Source organism: Camelus bactrianus, chromosome 11, assembly GCF_048773025.1.
Source record: "Camelus bactrianus isolate YW-2024 breed Bactrian camel chromosome 11, ASM4877302v1, whole genome shotgun sequence".
NCBI lineage: Eukaryota > Metazoa > Chordata > Mammalia > Artiodactyla > Camelidae > Camelus > Camelus bactrianus.
In genome coordinates, this window is record NC_133549.1 from 51,934,070 (window position 1) to 51,949,716 (window position 15,647).

At 34.7% G+C, this 15,647-nt stretch overlaps 1 protein-coding gene across 1 annotated transcript in view; it reads left to right on the plus strand.

The window, feature by feature from the left end:
- PRKG1 (protein kinase cGMP-dependent 1) overlaps positions 1-15,647 on the plus strand; it is a 1,107,715-nt gene that overhangs the window by 56,307 nt on the left and 1,035,761 nt on the right. The gene's annotated exons all lie outside the window — the stretch shown is intronic.

The window sequence follows — 15,647 nt, forward strand, 5'->3', positions numbered from 1 at the left end:
CCCCCTGCCTCCACATGTGCACAGCCTCCCCTACTATCAAAATCCTGCACCAGAGTGCTACATTTGTTCCAGTTGTTGAGCCTACATTGACACATCATTATCACCTAAAGTTCATGATTTACATTAGAGTTCATTCTTACTGTTGTACGTTCTATGGGTTTTTAAAAATGTATAATGACATGGATCTACCCTAATGGTGTCTTTTGATCAAAAGAATTTCCTAATTTTAATATGGTTCATTTCATGAAATTTTTCCCTTGTGGGAGTGTTTTGCATCTTAAGATAGCCTCACCTATTCTAAGTTAATGAATATGCTTTTTGACATGCTATCTTTTAGAAGTTATTACATTTTATCTTTTATATTTAGATCTACAACTTACCTGGAATTGAATTCCCGTGTGTAGCATCAGGAAGGGCACAGAGTTTTATTTTCAAATGGATAGTTGGTTGATAGAGCTTTATTTACTGAAAAAACTATCATTTGTGTAGTGCTCCATTTGCTGTAAATCAAATGGCAAATATATGTGGGTTTATTTCAGGACTCTACATCCTAGTCTATTGAGTATTTGTATTCACACCACTACCAGCTTTATAGTAGCACAGTTATGTTGCTTGGTAGTAACTCTTGATATGCAGTAGTGTATATCCTCCAAATTTGTTCTTTTTCAAGATACTCTTAGCTGTTCTTAATTGCAATGTAATTCTTCATAAATTTTGGATTTTTTGCCCAAAAATAAGCTGAAAATTTGGGGAGGGTTGAGTTGAAACTTTGTGTCAGCTTAGAATTGACATTTTACAATATTGACTCTTCTAATTTTTGAACATGGCATAACTTTCTATTTGCTTATGACTAATTTTCTCTCAACTTTTGGTGTTTTGTGTAGAAATCACTTACATATTTCATTAATTTCATTCTTAAATTTATGTTGTTTTCTTGCAGGTATTGGAAATGTTATCATTTTGAAAAAATATTTATATGCTTATTGCTGGTATAGAGATATATTATTAATTTTTAATATTAACATTGTATGCACTGACCTTGCTTAATTCACTCATTCTAATAGTTTGTAATTCTATGTATTCGAGTATGTAATCTCCTTTTTTAAACTTTGTGCATTTAATTTCTTTTTCTTACCTTATTTCAGTGGCTAGGACCTCATTTATAATGTTGAATAAGTGCAGTGATAACAGGCATCATTTCTTTTTGTAATACGAGGGGGAAATCTTTCAGGATTTCACCATTATGTATGAAGTTTCTTGTAGACTTTTTTGGTAGAGATCCTCCATCAGGTAAGTATACTTTTAGGTCAGAATTTTAAAGATAATTTCAAAATCATGAATGGATATTGAATTTTATCAAATCCTTTTCTGTATCTATTCAGATGATTCTTGTTACTGACTTCTAGCTTAATGCCTCTGCAGTAAGAGTCATGATTTCAGTTCTTTGAAGTTTGTTGAAACTTGTTTTATGACCTGCAGTTTTAGACTGTTCTACATATTACAATTAAGTTTATTAAGTATATTGTTCAAATCTTCTATCTCCTGATTTTCTGTCTTTTTTGTCTATCAGTTATTGAGAGAAATTAGTTGAAATCACTCAATAAGATTGTGAATTTGTCTCTGTCTCCTCTTAGCACTATGAATTTTTACTTCATGTGTTTTGAGGCTGTTACTGAGTACATATAAATTTAGAATTATAATTCCTTCTCGATAAATCCATCTTTTTATTATTGTGAAATGTTCCTCTTTATCTCTATTAATGCTTGTTTTCTTAAAATACTCTCTGGCATCAGTAGAACTACATCAGCTTTCTTTTGGTCTGTGTTTAATTTGTGCTCACCTTTTTTACTCTAAACCATTCTGTTTCCTTATATAGAAATTGTTTCTTATAAGGTGTATATACTTATTTTATTTTTAAATTCAAGCAAACAATCTTTGTCTAGTATGTGGAATTAATCTCTTGACATTAATTCATTACTGGTACATTTTGGCTTAAATCTGTCATCTTACTGATTGTGTTCTACTTGCATCTCCTTTTCTATGTAAGTTTTTCTCTTTTTTGTGCCTATACTTGAATTAATAAATTGTTTTTAATATTCATTTTCACTTCATCAATTTTTATGTATATATGTTTTATTTCTTTTAGTAGTTACTTTATAAATCACAACATGCAGTGCATCCTTGAACTAGCAAAATTAAAGAAAAATTAATACTTTTGTTACTTCTCAGACAGAACAATAACCTAACAACATTCTACTCCATTGGTTCCCTTCTGTCTTTCATATTATTGTTTCCAGATGTTGTTATTGTTTTGTACAGTGATCATTCATGTAGTTTTAAACTCGTATTTATTATGATACGTATTTTTCCTTGTATCTTTGTGCATTCATCTAGTTTCATTTTCTTCCTTCCTGAAGAACTTTTTTTGGGGGTTATCTTTAGTATGGATCTGTTGGTGCCAAATTCTTTGGTTTTTGTTTCTCTGAAAATGTACTTACTTGCCTTTATTTTCAAAGGAGTTTTTTCTAAGTATGGAATTCTAGGTTGGCAGTTTTATTTTCTTCTAACCCTTTGAGGGTACCATCCTACTGTCCTGTAGTGTTCACTGTTCCAATTAAGAAATCAACTGTCATCTTACTATTGCTCCTTTGTAGGTGATGAGTAGCTTTCTCTGTCTGCTATTAGGAGTTTTCTTTTTATTTATTTTATTATGATTATAAGTTGTTTTACAATGATTTATCTCAGGGGTTGTGTGTTTGTGTGTCTCTCTGTGTTTTGTATTTATTGTGCTAGTGGTTTTCAGTGCCTTTTGAAATCGTGGCTTAGTATGGATTTCCATTTGGAAAAATTCATAGCCATTATTTCTTCAAATATTACTTCTGCCCTATTCTCTCCTTCCTTTCTTTTTGGGATTCCAGTGATATATAGGTTAGACCTTTTCCCTCTGACCCCACCTCTCATATCCTTTTTTCTATGTTTTATTCTTTTTCTCTATTTAATCTAGCTGTTTTCTTTGGACTTATCTTCTGGTTTCTAATTCTGTCTCCCACTATTAAACATAACTACAGAATTATGAAAATTCAGTTACTGCTTTTTTCAGTTCTAAAATTTCAGTTTCAATTTCCTTCATAGTTTCCAGTTTTCTGTTGAACGTACCAACATTTCCATCATATTTATAAGGCAAATTTGTCACAATTATTTCAAATTTCATGTCAGATCACTCCAACATCAGGATTTCCCATCGGCTGCTTTTGTTTTTTTGTAGCTTTAGGTTATGTGGTATTATCTCTAGATAGACCAAGCTGCTTTTGATTGAATTCCAGACGTTGTACATGAAAAAATGTAGAGATAATTTGAGGCTCTGGGTGATGTGATCTTCCTCCAGTGAGGATTTACTTTTGCCCTTGACAAGCAGGTTGACGAGGAGCAGATCGCCTTGGTCCATTTATGGGTTGAGCAGATTTGCAGCTGAGTTTCAGTCTTTGTGAGTACTGGATTAGTATCAGTTACGGTTTAATTATTTATTTAGTTTTGGGGGTTTTTTTTTTTGGTGGGGGAAGATAATTAGGTTTTACTTATTTATTTATCTTAATGGAGGTACTGGGGATTGAACTTAGGACCTCGAGCACGCACTCTACCACTGAGCTATGCCCTTCCTGCCCCCAGTTAAGAATTAGCCTTATGGTTTTGAACTGTTTGGGCTTGAACTCCAATTTTTGTCCCTTCAGCCCCATGAGACTTTTAGAACCTTTGTTCAACTTCTTGGCTTCATCTTCTCACCTATACCATTATTTGTCTTCTTAGGAGTGCTTTGTAATTGATAAATGGCTCAGAAGGACACTGTATGTTGGTATGGCCTGTCTGGACTTCCCTCTCCTCGGAAGTATTAGCCCTTCAATTCCTTACTGCGTAGAAATTTTCCAGTGCCTTAAACATCTCTTTCTGGCCCAGCTTTTCTAGTTATTCTTGGTGGGAGGGTTGGTCAGCAATAAGCTAATTCTTTATCAGTAGAAGAAGAAATTGATAAGAAAACTTTCAAATGAATATCAAACAACTACTGTGTAAGTAAATCATGAAAGACAGGTTTAAAAGAAAACAAATAGGCTATAATTTTGACTCATAGTATTTTAAATTCTGACAATTTTGATAGGAGGGTCTCAAAACTAATTTTTTAGAACTTCACTATGCCCTTTCAGAGAAACGTTAATGTTTATTTTGATTTCTAACTTTAAAAAAATGGGTTAAACTTTATACGCTATTAGAAGAGTATGCTAGTTGTTGGCTTTTATGAAGATATTTTTCCTTGTTAAGACTAATGTTAAGAAGGTGATCAACATTGCCATTTATTGTCAGTAAGTTAATGAATACTTCACGTTTCAAGTATCTTGCTAAGAGTCATTATTTTCTAAAGTAGTTTGGTTTCAGTAACTGTATAAATGTCAAGTTTCCATTTGTATTACTAAAGAAGTTTTAACAAATAGAGCTGATTTGAGGGTCTGATAATTAATGTCAAAGGAAGCCAATATGATTTACCTGCCAATTTACTTATTGTAAAAAAGTAAAAAAAAAAATTTTTACTTTTACAGAGAAATGTTAAGCAAATGTACAGTGTGCTTTGCTCATATGGAATAGAAAATTTGAACAGTAGAGGGTGCAGTTGTACCTTTAGTTCTGTATTTTAGCCCTTAGAAATTAGTATTTAATAGCTGAGAGAAAAATTTGAAGAATGTGCTGTTTGCTGAAGCTGTACACTATTTATGGAGGTGTGTTTAAAATAAAACAAGCCATGTAAAGGAGAAGTGTAAATTTCACCATCATGTGATACTTTCCTTAACTGCACTTTCAAAAAGGGATGCATTTAAATCTCAATTACAAAACATTTTGTAAAAAATATTTTATTTGATGGAATAAAGAGTCTTTTGTATATAGAAAGGTAAGATACACAGATCTCAACAAGATTTTTCTTTTATAGAACTTAATTACTATTGATCATATATATTTTTTCCTCTTGGGAAATGCTGCTTCCAAAAGGGTTGGTTATGCATATTGATAACTGCAGCATGAGGCTCATATTTCTTAAGGAAAAAAATATAAGTAAGGACTACTTACAGATAAATGATGCAATGTCAAGAGAGTTCTTATATTTAGATAGTTATTAATGCTCAATTTTTGTTGAAGACCCAGAAATTTCGGGCAGTTGCAAATCAGAAACTTCAGATTTCCTTTTAGATCCTGAAGCAGTGCTGTACTGTTGCAGTATAAAGCTTCATTTTATAGAGTTGTGGGGGAAATGTGTGCAAAGCTTTGAATTTTTATCTCCACATGTGACTCTCTTCCATAGGTAAGGAGTCTCCTTTTGTTTTTTCATAGGAAACGTTTGGGCTTAGGTCTCTGCAAGTTTGATAAAAATTAGCTTTATTACAAAACCTATATTCCAGTGCAATGAATTTGAAGAACTTAGGAAGACTTCTTGCTGACTTTCTAAAGTTAAAGGAAACATCTACCTGAGAAGTATTTATTTTCTGCATTAGCAAACTATAATGCCCCTATCTTTTGGTTTAACTGACCAGCAACTTAACATTTAGATTATTGGTAACATCCAAAGGCTAGCACGTCTGTGTTTGGTTAGTTAACTGCGATATTAAGCTTCTGATTTTGTTTGGAGGGCCTCTTCTGATACTCTGTAGAAATAGCAAAAGAAAGAACAAGAGAGAGGGAAGGGAGGTAAATGTATCTACTTTAAGAATTAAGTTACTGAATTAAAGTATTCTTGGAGATAAATTTGCCTTTTGAACTTTGTTTCAATCTGAACTTGCAAAGCTCTCATAAAGGAGGTGATCAGACAGGACACAAGTGTTGGTTAATAATCGCTAGTGTAACTTACAAGTACCTTAATTCGAAGTGTCTGCTTTCAAAATAATAGCAAGTGAGTATTCTAAAAGATGCAGGAATTAAGGACTATCAACAACAGGCCAAAATCAAATAAAGCGGTCAGCTTTCTGAAGGAGTAGCTAGACCTTGGGGAAAAAAAAGAAAAAAACTGCAGAATTGCTGATACTGTAGGTGCTGCCAGTGTTATATGAAAGAGCACCGAACCTTGAAGACGATATATTATAAGCCTAAGAGTAAGAAAGACTCCAAAATTATAGCAATTTAAAAGTGCACTAAGAGAGTTGATTGTCAGGTGTAATTGAAAACGATGGTTGAGTATCAAAAAACTATCATTTCCTAGAAATATTTCAAGGTAACAGAAAAAACACAGTTATCATGGGTCTTCATCAGGCAAGTGTGATGTTCAAAGAGTGATGTCTGTTTTTATTTTTTCTGCAGAAGAAGAACACATATTTCAACTAAGCCCTGATCGCTTTGATTTATTCCACACGGAAAGAACCTGCAGAATTATGGAGGGCTAAAGTATCCATTTTCAGAAAAATCACCATATCATTGTTTTCATGTCACTTTTTGCTACCATGTTATCAAGAAATTCATAACCTGTATTAACTTCTAAGCTGCATTTACTATATTGATACTGATATTTATAAACACACTCCATATATCACATACACACACATTTGTACACATCTGTGTACACTTCTACATACACACACATATTCCAGGCTAATTTTGGTCATAATATTTTAGTTTCAAAGGTTTTACTAAGGTGATTACTTTAAGGGGTTAGACCCACATTTGAACTTCCTTTCTAAGGGCAATGGATATCACAAATATTTGCAGGAAGAACCTAGAAAATCAGTGCTATTTAAAACCAGACAAATATGTGGCTTGCAGGCTTCCTGTGTGCGACCTGAGACATAGGGCAGCTGCCCCTCAGGGGTAATGACACTGAAGTTTCTGAGGTCAATGATGCATGCATTTCTGAATGACACCCAAGTGAGGGGTGCAAACTCTGAAGCTCATCTTCACATTGCATCAAAGGACATTTAGTTCAGCTCATTGGTTGGGTCTCTTGGGGGAGAAAGGGACAGTTTTCCTGTCTGCTTATTAATGGTGGTGTGTTGTAGGAACTAAATATTAGTTCAAATCATTTGTTTAGTCCTACCTTTGTTCATTCAGTGCAATTAACAAATAAATAAGAAGGGACTACTTGTTCTAGGTGTTGGTGAATGGAATAGAGTTTCTTGCTTTCTTGGAGTTTGCAGTCTAATTGGTAAGACAGCTATTGGACAAATATCCTTGTAAATAATATAAAAGCATGCATCATGAAAGTGCTATTATGAGGGAAAATATTACAGAGATGATTCAGAAGGATTATCAGAAGAAGTAATATTTGAGGGAAGAAATTATGAAATAAAATTCATACTTTACAGCAAGACAAGAAAAACTTAAACATAAAAAATTCTTCTCTGCCCCTTGGCCTCCTCTCCCCCCCACTCTGCAGTGTGGATCTGCATTATGCATCAAACAAACCTCCCCCATCGGCAGGAATACCTGCTCAACCATAAAGAGCAACATTCTCCTAGCATCAACACGGCGACTCCTTTAAAGATGACATTCCTTCTTGATCTTGTAAGGGGTCACATGACCCACCCGGATGACGCTTAGATCTGGATTATGTAAACTGTCAATGCTTGATGTACAGCCCTCTGTCTCCAACAAACTTACAAAGCTGTGCCTTGATTTTTAATCCGCGGAACAGTTGTCACAGCTTTCTGAGATGCTCTTTCTGGTTATAATCCTCAAATTTGGCTGGAGTAAAATTTTCCATTTCTTTCTTAGATTGATTACTTTTTCGTCGACAAACTGAAGAATGAGTTAGTTGAGTTACTGACTCAAAAGATGGAAGGCGGTGAGTGGGAAGCAATGGGGTTGGGATTTTAGGATAGTGAAAGAGGGTAGGAGAAGGATTTTCCAGGCAGAAAGAGAATGACAACTGGAAAAGTCCTCAAGTGTTAAAATGAAATGCTTGTTTGGTGCCTAGAGATTTGTAAGAACTAAAAGGTTAGCATAATACTTAATGTAATTAATTCTTAATTCAGTTGCTTTCCTGATTGCAGTCCCATTGTAATTTTCCCTTGAACATTTTCCTGAGCAACAATCCTGTGACCCAGCCTAATTTTAAAGAGAGGAAATGCGATTGTGGCTCAAATGGCAATATTAGTCCTTCCTGTAAGCACCAAATTTGTCATATGTTCATGGTTTTCTGTCATGTCATTGGCTGTGGTCACGGGCTGGATAAATTGTGGTTTTAAAGGGGAGATACTGGTGGTTGGCAGTACTGTTGGTGGGACCAGAACTGTGCATTCTTGTCACTGATACTCCTGAGTGAGTAAATATAGATAAGGATCCCACAAATGGGGAAGGTGCTTGTGGTTTTTAATAAATTGTCTAATTTATTTTTAAACATTAAATACCATATAAATTTAGGTTCAACACTTAAAGTATTAGAACAAAGAGAGTCTAGATGTTTAAATCAATTGTATATATTTACTATGTATTTTTTTTGTTTTTGTTTTCTTTATTTTTTTAAATTGAAGTATAGTCAGTTTACAGTGTTGTGTCAATTTCTGATGTATAGCATAAGGTTTCAGTCATACATATACATTCATATATTCATTTCCATATTTTTCGTTAAAAATTACTACAAGATACTGAATACAGTTCCCTGTGCTGTACAATAGGACCTTGTTGTTTTTCTATTTTATATATAGTAGCTAGTATCTGCAAATTTTGAACTCCCACTTACTACGTATTTATTTTGTAGATCAGTAATGCATGTTGGAAAATTTCTGAGAAAAGTTCTGAGAAATAATGCAGAAAGAAATTTGTCTTCTTGAGCTTTTTTCAGTGTCTCCCAAATATTTTTGGCCATGAAACCCTTTTTTGTTATACTTACCTCCATTTTAAGGAATTAGTGTATTTCATTCCTACTTTGCGTTGTAGCATATACTCTGATGGGTGAGAGGTCTCAGAGTTACTGGGTTGCCAGCAAAGCTGTCCAACTGAGGACTGATTTCACAGTGTGGTGGTGTGGTTTAGCCTGGGAGGCATGTCTGAACACACACACACCCCTTCATGTAATGTAGATCCTCAAGGTAGCAACAAAAGCTCCATATGGTTCGAGTATATGGAGAGGCAAACTCAGACTAATTAGACATGTCAAAGACCTTTTAATCAGTTTTGTTCTCTGCAGCAAATTAAAGTGTTCTGAATTGACTTAAACAACTATTAATTACTAAGAGATAAGAGGTAGGATTTTCAGGTGAAATGAATCAGGCTTCTGTGTACAGTCTGAATGTATAAAACGCCAAGTGAAAGAAACATCTAACCTTAAGAATGGTATGCTGAGAATTGGGGGACTTGGGTTCTACTTTGTTTCTGCCTTGGGCAGAGGCGGTGGCGGGGGGTCCTTCAACTTCCTTGGACTTTAAATTTCCTGAAATCTGAAATGAGGCTGTTGAACTACATAATCTTCCTGGTACATCCCAGCTCAAAATTTTGTGATATCCATTATTAGTAAAGAATAGCACCTTTGCTCTTTTTTTGTGGGCAGAGGGGAGGGGAGGGTATCAAAGCATGGCAAATGTTGTCAGCAGTCCTTTAGTTCTCTGTTATTTCGGGTGTGCCCATGAGAGTGGCAGGAGGTAACTAAATGAAACAATGGGCGGTGTGGTAGCTCAGTCACCGTAGGTGAGTTTCAATTCTGTGACCGCTGAGTTCCGCGCTGTGTGCTAGTAAAGGGTCTGACCGTGGACACCGCAAGGTGAAAACACTAAGTTGTCTATGTTCCTAACAGCCACAGTTGCTTTAAACATTCTGCAAAGAAATGTCTTGAAGAATACCCTGTCATTTTTTCCCGCTTAAAATTGATATTTAACATAGATGTTTTTCTAAGGAGGATAGAAGATTAGAATTTTGCCTGGACTATATACTATGGAAAACTTAGATGAATTTTGCATAATAACTCCCTAAATTAACTCTGACCTTTGAGTAAAAACATTTTTACATGTTGCAGTGACTCAAGACAGACACCGATTATTCTACCTAATACCAAAAAAAAAAAAAAAAAAAAGTGTAGAAGTCCCTATTTTCTATTTACTTATACAGGGCATTAAAACCCCATATGATACTTTACATATTGCTATTTAGGGCAACTTATTTATTATGTAGGTGTTTGTACATATGTCTGTTAAGTTTAGATCTAAGCCACTAATATTTAAAGTATTCTTGCCTACCTAGATTAAATGCCTATGCTTTGAAAATGAATTAAAAAAAAATTCAGTCTGGATCAGGGAGAAATGATTGAATCTGTCCTAAAAGTGTACATTGAGCAAAGTGACTGATAATTTACAGTTGGTTACAAATGCATAGCAAATAGAATATGCACCTCATGGGCCCCAACCTGTGGCTGTATCCTTGTCCCAAGGGTAATGCTTTTATAGACATCAGGTACCGTATCTTGGCCCTAGAATGATATCTGTTTGTGTTACCAACCTACTGATTCATTTGCCTATCATTACAGATGGATTTCTGGATTTCCATCTCATGATGATTGTATAAAAATCAAATGTCAAGAATGTCTTCAGTTTGAAGCGAGGTGGCATTTACTTGTCCATTAAGTTCATGAACAGTGAAGAGCTCTCTGAATTTCCCCACTATGTCTTTTTGCCTGTATCTTCCCCTCTCTTCCAGATCTCTGACATTCTCACAGTATAAACAAATACTTGCCATCTTTTTCTTGCCCAATTCATTCAAGTTGTTTCCTGATAAAAACCCAAGTCGCTCAAACTTCTATTTTATTGGCTGTTTTACATTTCCAGTACTTTCCCACCTTACTAATTTTAATAAGTTCGCTCGCAAAGTGTGGTTTTAGTCTTTAATTTAAATTTTGATTACAATACATGTGGGGGGAAAATGGCCAAGTTATATCAGCTGTTAAATGCTATTTAAAATAAAAGCAACAATAAAAAAAATTGACTCAGAGCTATTCTCCTATAAGCCTCATGTTGTCAAATACATTTTCAACTGCAAAATTCCTTTTTAAACATATTTTTGAATGTTTTGTGCAAAATTCTGATGTTCTGAGTTAGGAAATGATTTATATTTAATATACTAGAAAAATCACTGAAATGAATCTGAGAAACTGTAATTTATTAATCAGATATGAAGATATAATGATGTTGCATATTCATGCATATATTCACTGGACTTAAAATGAAGTAAAATAATATTTTGTGAGTAAGGCACTTTAAATTCCATTTTACACACTTAAAATTTTTCCATTTGTGAAAAAAAAAAAAACCCCACAGAAGACCTAATACTTTTCTTCTTTAATAACTTAATTCTTCTGGTCTTTGGAAATGGTCAGCTGAGAAAAGAGTATAAGGAAATATTTTTCCTGGTAGGTAGTACATGAACTTACACACACATTAGTTTAGGCTGAGGCCCAGTAAAAACTTACCATCATTTTAAGCTGTGGAATATAAAAATTCATTTCAGCTAATATTAAGTATGACACTAATTTGGTATTAAACTCTAAGCACATTAGCAAGTATGGTACAATGCACTGTAACTTTCCAAGTCTCTGCAGTAAGTTTATCATCATTACTGTTTTCTGGCTTTTTTTTTTTCTCCTTTTCCATGCAGGACTTAACATTATGGTAGTATGACTTCAGAACAACCCAACAATTAGAAGTTTTACTTATATCCAATTAAATATGCATTCTTTTTTTTTCTAGATGAGGTACTGGAGATTGAACCCAGGACCTTGTGCATGCTAAGCTGCGCTCTACCACTTGAACCATCTCATCCTCCCCCAAATATGCATTCCTGATGGCCAAGTCTAGCCACCAAACACAATCATAAGAATAATTTAATTCTATAGGAGTTAATCGAATAGAATAGCAGCTTCTTGAATTGTTGTGCTTAATCTATAGGAAGCCAATCTGTCTAAATTCTAGATTTTTATAAAAACGATAAACCAAAAAGAGAGCCTTGAGTCCTTGTCTAATTTATCAAAGTGTAATTAAAATTCTGTTGTCTGACTCATCTCCTCTTACAGTCCAAAGACAATTCCTTTGGCATATTATTATGCATTGAAATAGGATGATTGCTTTCCTAAAACACATTCACACAAACAAATGCCTAAGTGCTTCTGAAGTGCTTACAATAATAGGTATTATCATTACAGATCTTCCTTGGTTTTACTTTTCTATCAGTAACTTTGAATACAAAATTTGAAAATATTTATAAAATAGAGAGGTTCTACAATCCTGAATTATATAGGGTGGCCAACCATCCTGGTTTGCCCAGGACCAAGGGGTACACAGGACTTTAAAAACTAGGACAGTCTTAAGCAATTTTAATATTAAAACCGGGACAATCTCGGACAAATCGGTATACTTTGTGACCCTACACCAGGATGAAATGGTGCTCAATAAAGACAGTGTTGGGAAAAGGAACTTTTTAAAAAAATTTGTTTCCTGATCTTTTAGGATTCCCCAAATTTCTCTTCTTTTCACCTCTCCAACCCCAAAGTCAGGCTAGTTAATGTTAAGTAATGCCTTCCCTGTGTGGATCCAGAACCAAGGCATTCCAACACTTGTAGTTCTGCAGAAGGCAGGGGGGCAGGAGAGGGTAAAGGACTGAGCTCTGCACCAAATGGATCTGAACCCAGGCTTTGACACTTTAGGTGGGAGATCCTGGGCCTCCCTTTTCTCAAGTATGAATGGAAATAATAGTGATGTCCAACTCAAAGAGTTACATAAACAGTGCCTGTTGTGCATTAAGGGCTCCAGGAAATTAGTTACTTTTATTGTGATCTTGATTAAAATTAGCAATTTAGAGCAAGCCAGTATGTTTAAGAGTAATAGTAACCTTCATATCTAGATTCCTGGGGCAGCTTCCATGACATATAAAGCTCAGCTATGCTCTTTTTTTTTTTAATTCTTCTTCTTCTTCTTCTTTTTTTTTAGATTTGGTTTTATTTTTTGGCTGTTCAAGACATGTACATGAAATGGCAGAAGAAACTGTCAAGTTTAGGACTCTTCCAGGAAATTCGTAGCACCAGTGGAATGGGCGATTGGATAACAAAATTATCACAATTCTTTTAAGGCTAATTATGTTTTTAGTGAAGGATGATAAATTCTAAAGACTTTATTTTTTTAATAGCCAGGATTATGATAAAGCTGAATTATTGAAGGTCTCGTTAAATGATTCTGAGATTCCATTAAGGAAGGCATGGTAATACTTAACTCTCAGTCATGAGTGTTGCATGCAAAATTGAAGAGCATCAGTATGCCACGGGTTGGTCTGGCTCCCGGCGGAACTTTCCTTCTATTAGAGCTATGCCAAAGACAGACTGCTGAAACGTAGGTTGTGAGTTGACTATGGAATTCTAGCGTATGAAATCAGTTCTTTCAAAATTGCATTGTTCTGTGCTTTAGCATCTAACATCAAGACCTCATCCCAGGTAGGCAGTGGGAGAGGTCAGTGAATGCCGGTCCACTCCATTCCACATTTGTGATTGCCCCTTCCTACTGAGCAGAAAGTAGACCTATGCCTGATCTTTGATATTACAATTTAGTGAATTAAGTTTACTATGAGCCACATAATAAAATTTGTCTGTTGAAATGAAACTGCAGGACCTTGATTTTTTAATGTAAAATTTATTTCTGGCATTTACCAAGTACAATGCAGAAGATGTTTAAGAAACTATTGGACTCACTCAAAAGGTTGAGATGGAAAATAAGGGTCCCTCAAGATTTAAACAATCAGTCAAAGACATCACTGAAAACCTTACTTAAAATATTTCTTTTGACTTCAAGAATGGAAGAGAAAACTAGAATTCTAGATTTTGCATATATAATTATAAAGTGTTTAAGGGAAACTTTATTTTTTCATAATATAGGCTAATATAACCCAAAATATTCATATACCTTGAGCACCTTTTTAAGTATAAGTCAATTGTAATAGTCATATCTTCTTAGCCATTTACTTTCTTTGCATTTATTACAACAGATTCCTAACTCTCACTTTGGGATTTATCATGGAAGATACTTTATATCACAAAAACTCCATTTAAAATGAAAATGTAACATGGATATATCCTATGGTTGCACATAGCTATGATAGTGTAAATAGTGAAAAATAGTTACATAACTCTGTAAAAAACCTTACTTTTGTTTAAAAAAACATATTTTTTGGTTGAAGTGGTATTTTTTTATTTTGGGAGAAAATGCTTTAGTTTCTATTTACACACAGAAAAAGCTTTCTCCAAATGAAGAAAGATCTCTACTTTGTGCTGCTCAAAGATGTTAATAACTCCATTTAAGCCTCAAATGAACCTAAAACAGAACCCTGCTTAGCAGTTGTCTAAGCATGGCCTGTATACATTGCTTCTGATACCTTTTTAGACGTAAACTCTTGGCCTCATGGACCTCTATAATAGATCTATAGGAAAAAAGTCATTTACTTTTAGACGTTTTCCCATGCAATTAAAGAATTCCCGTAGGTTAAATAAGATAAGAATTTGGCCTTTTGCCTGGGAGAAGGAAAATTTTTATGGAAGTTCTTTTAGAATAGAGTCAGTTATACAAAGCCTGAACACTTCTGCTTGGTTTAGTTTTAATTAAAACAACAATAATTCAGAACTACTATTTACTGCTAGGAGTTTTGTAAGTTATTCATGTTTGTTTTGGGGAATCAGCCACTTTCTATATTACATTCTGAAATCAATGCACTTCTGAAAATATCCATGTTGGAAAGCAGAAGAATGAAGTGTCTTATATCATTTGTACTGAGAGAATTAAGTCGTAATTTGTGTGGAAGAATGTTTAGGATTGTATATCCTTTTTCATTTATACCTCTAATTACAAACAAGTACACTTCAAACCAAAAAGCTTATTAACGTGGCATTGGCTGGCTGGTTCACCATTCCTCCTTCCTTCCTTCCTTATTCCTCAGAGAGAACAAGCTGTGTATTCAAAAGCAAAAGTGAGAGCATTTTATTGAGACTGATATATGTCCTTGGCCAAGTTTAGATTCCAGTGAATAGTTCTGGATTGCAGTTGAGAATTTGAAGCTATTTTCTATCTACTTTGTTTTAGAGTTAAGGGATGGCCAAATAGAGCACTGAGGATTATAACATTGAGTTCCCAAGAATAGTCATTAGAGGACTGCTAATAAAGATGCTATAAAATTAAATGATTTGGGGACGATTTAGATAAATTTGAGCAATTTAAGTATTATGGAGGAGTCTAAATATGTTTTCCTGTCGATGGGAGAATGGACAGAAAGGATGCTACCTAATTGTCATCATTTTAGGAAATATTGAGTGTGGGCAGGGATGGGGCGCGGGTGGGTAGAGATGGGGTGGTACAGTGTACAATTTACCTCAGCCGTATAGGGTCCTCCCTTTCTTTAAGATTTTTCCCTCTTCAGAGTTTGTGTCTTGCCTTTCAAGTGGAAGAATATAGTCCTAACAGCTTGGTTTTCAAGGAAGTAATCATTTTAAACGTACAGTTCAATTTCAGGATGAACCTTTTGGAACTCTTCAATGATTTTTACCCGCCCTCCCCCCTCCCCCTGCTCCCTGCCCCAAATGCAGCAAATGGAAGGAGCAAGGCCCATCCTTAAACTATTTCGCAGACACTAGCTTAAGTGGGAGGGACGGTGGAGAAGCTGAGCAG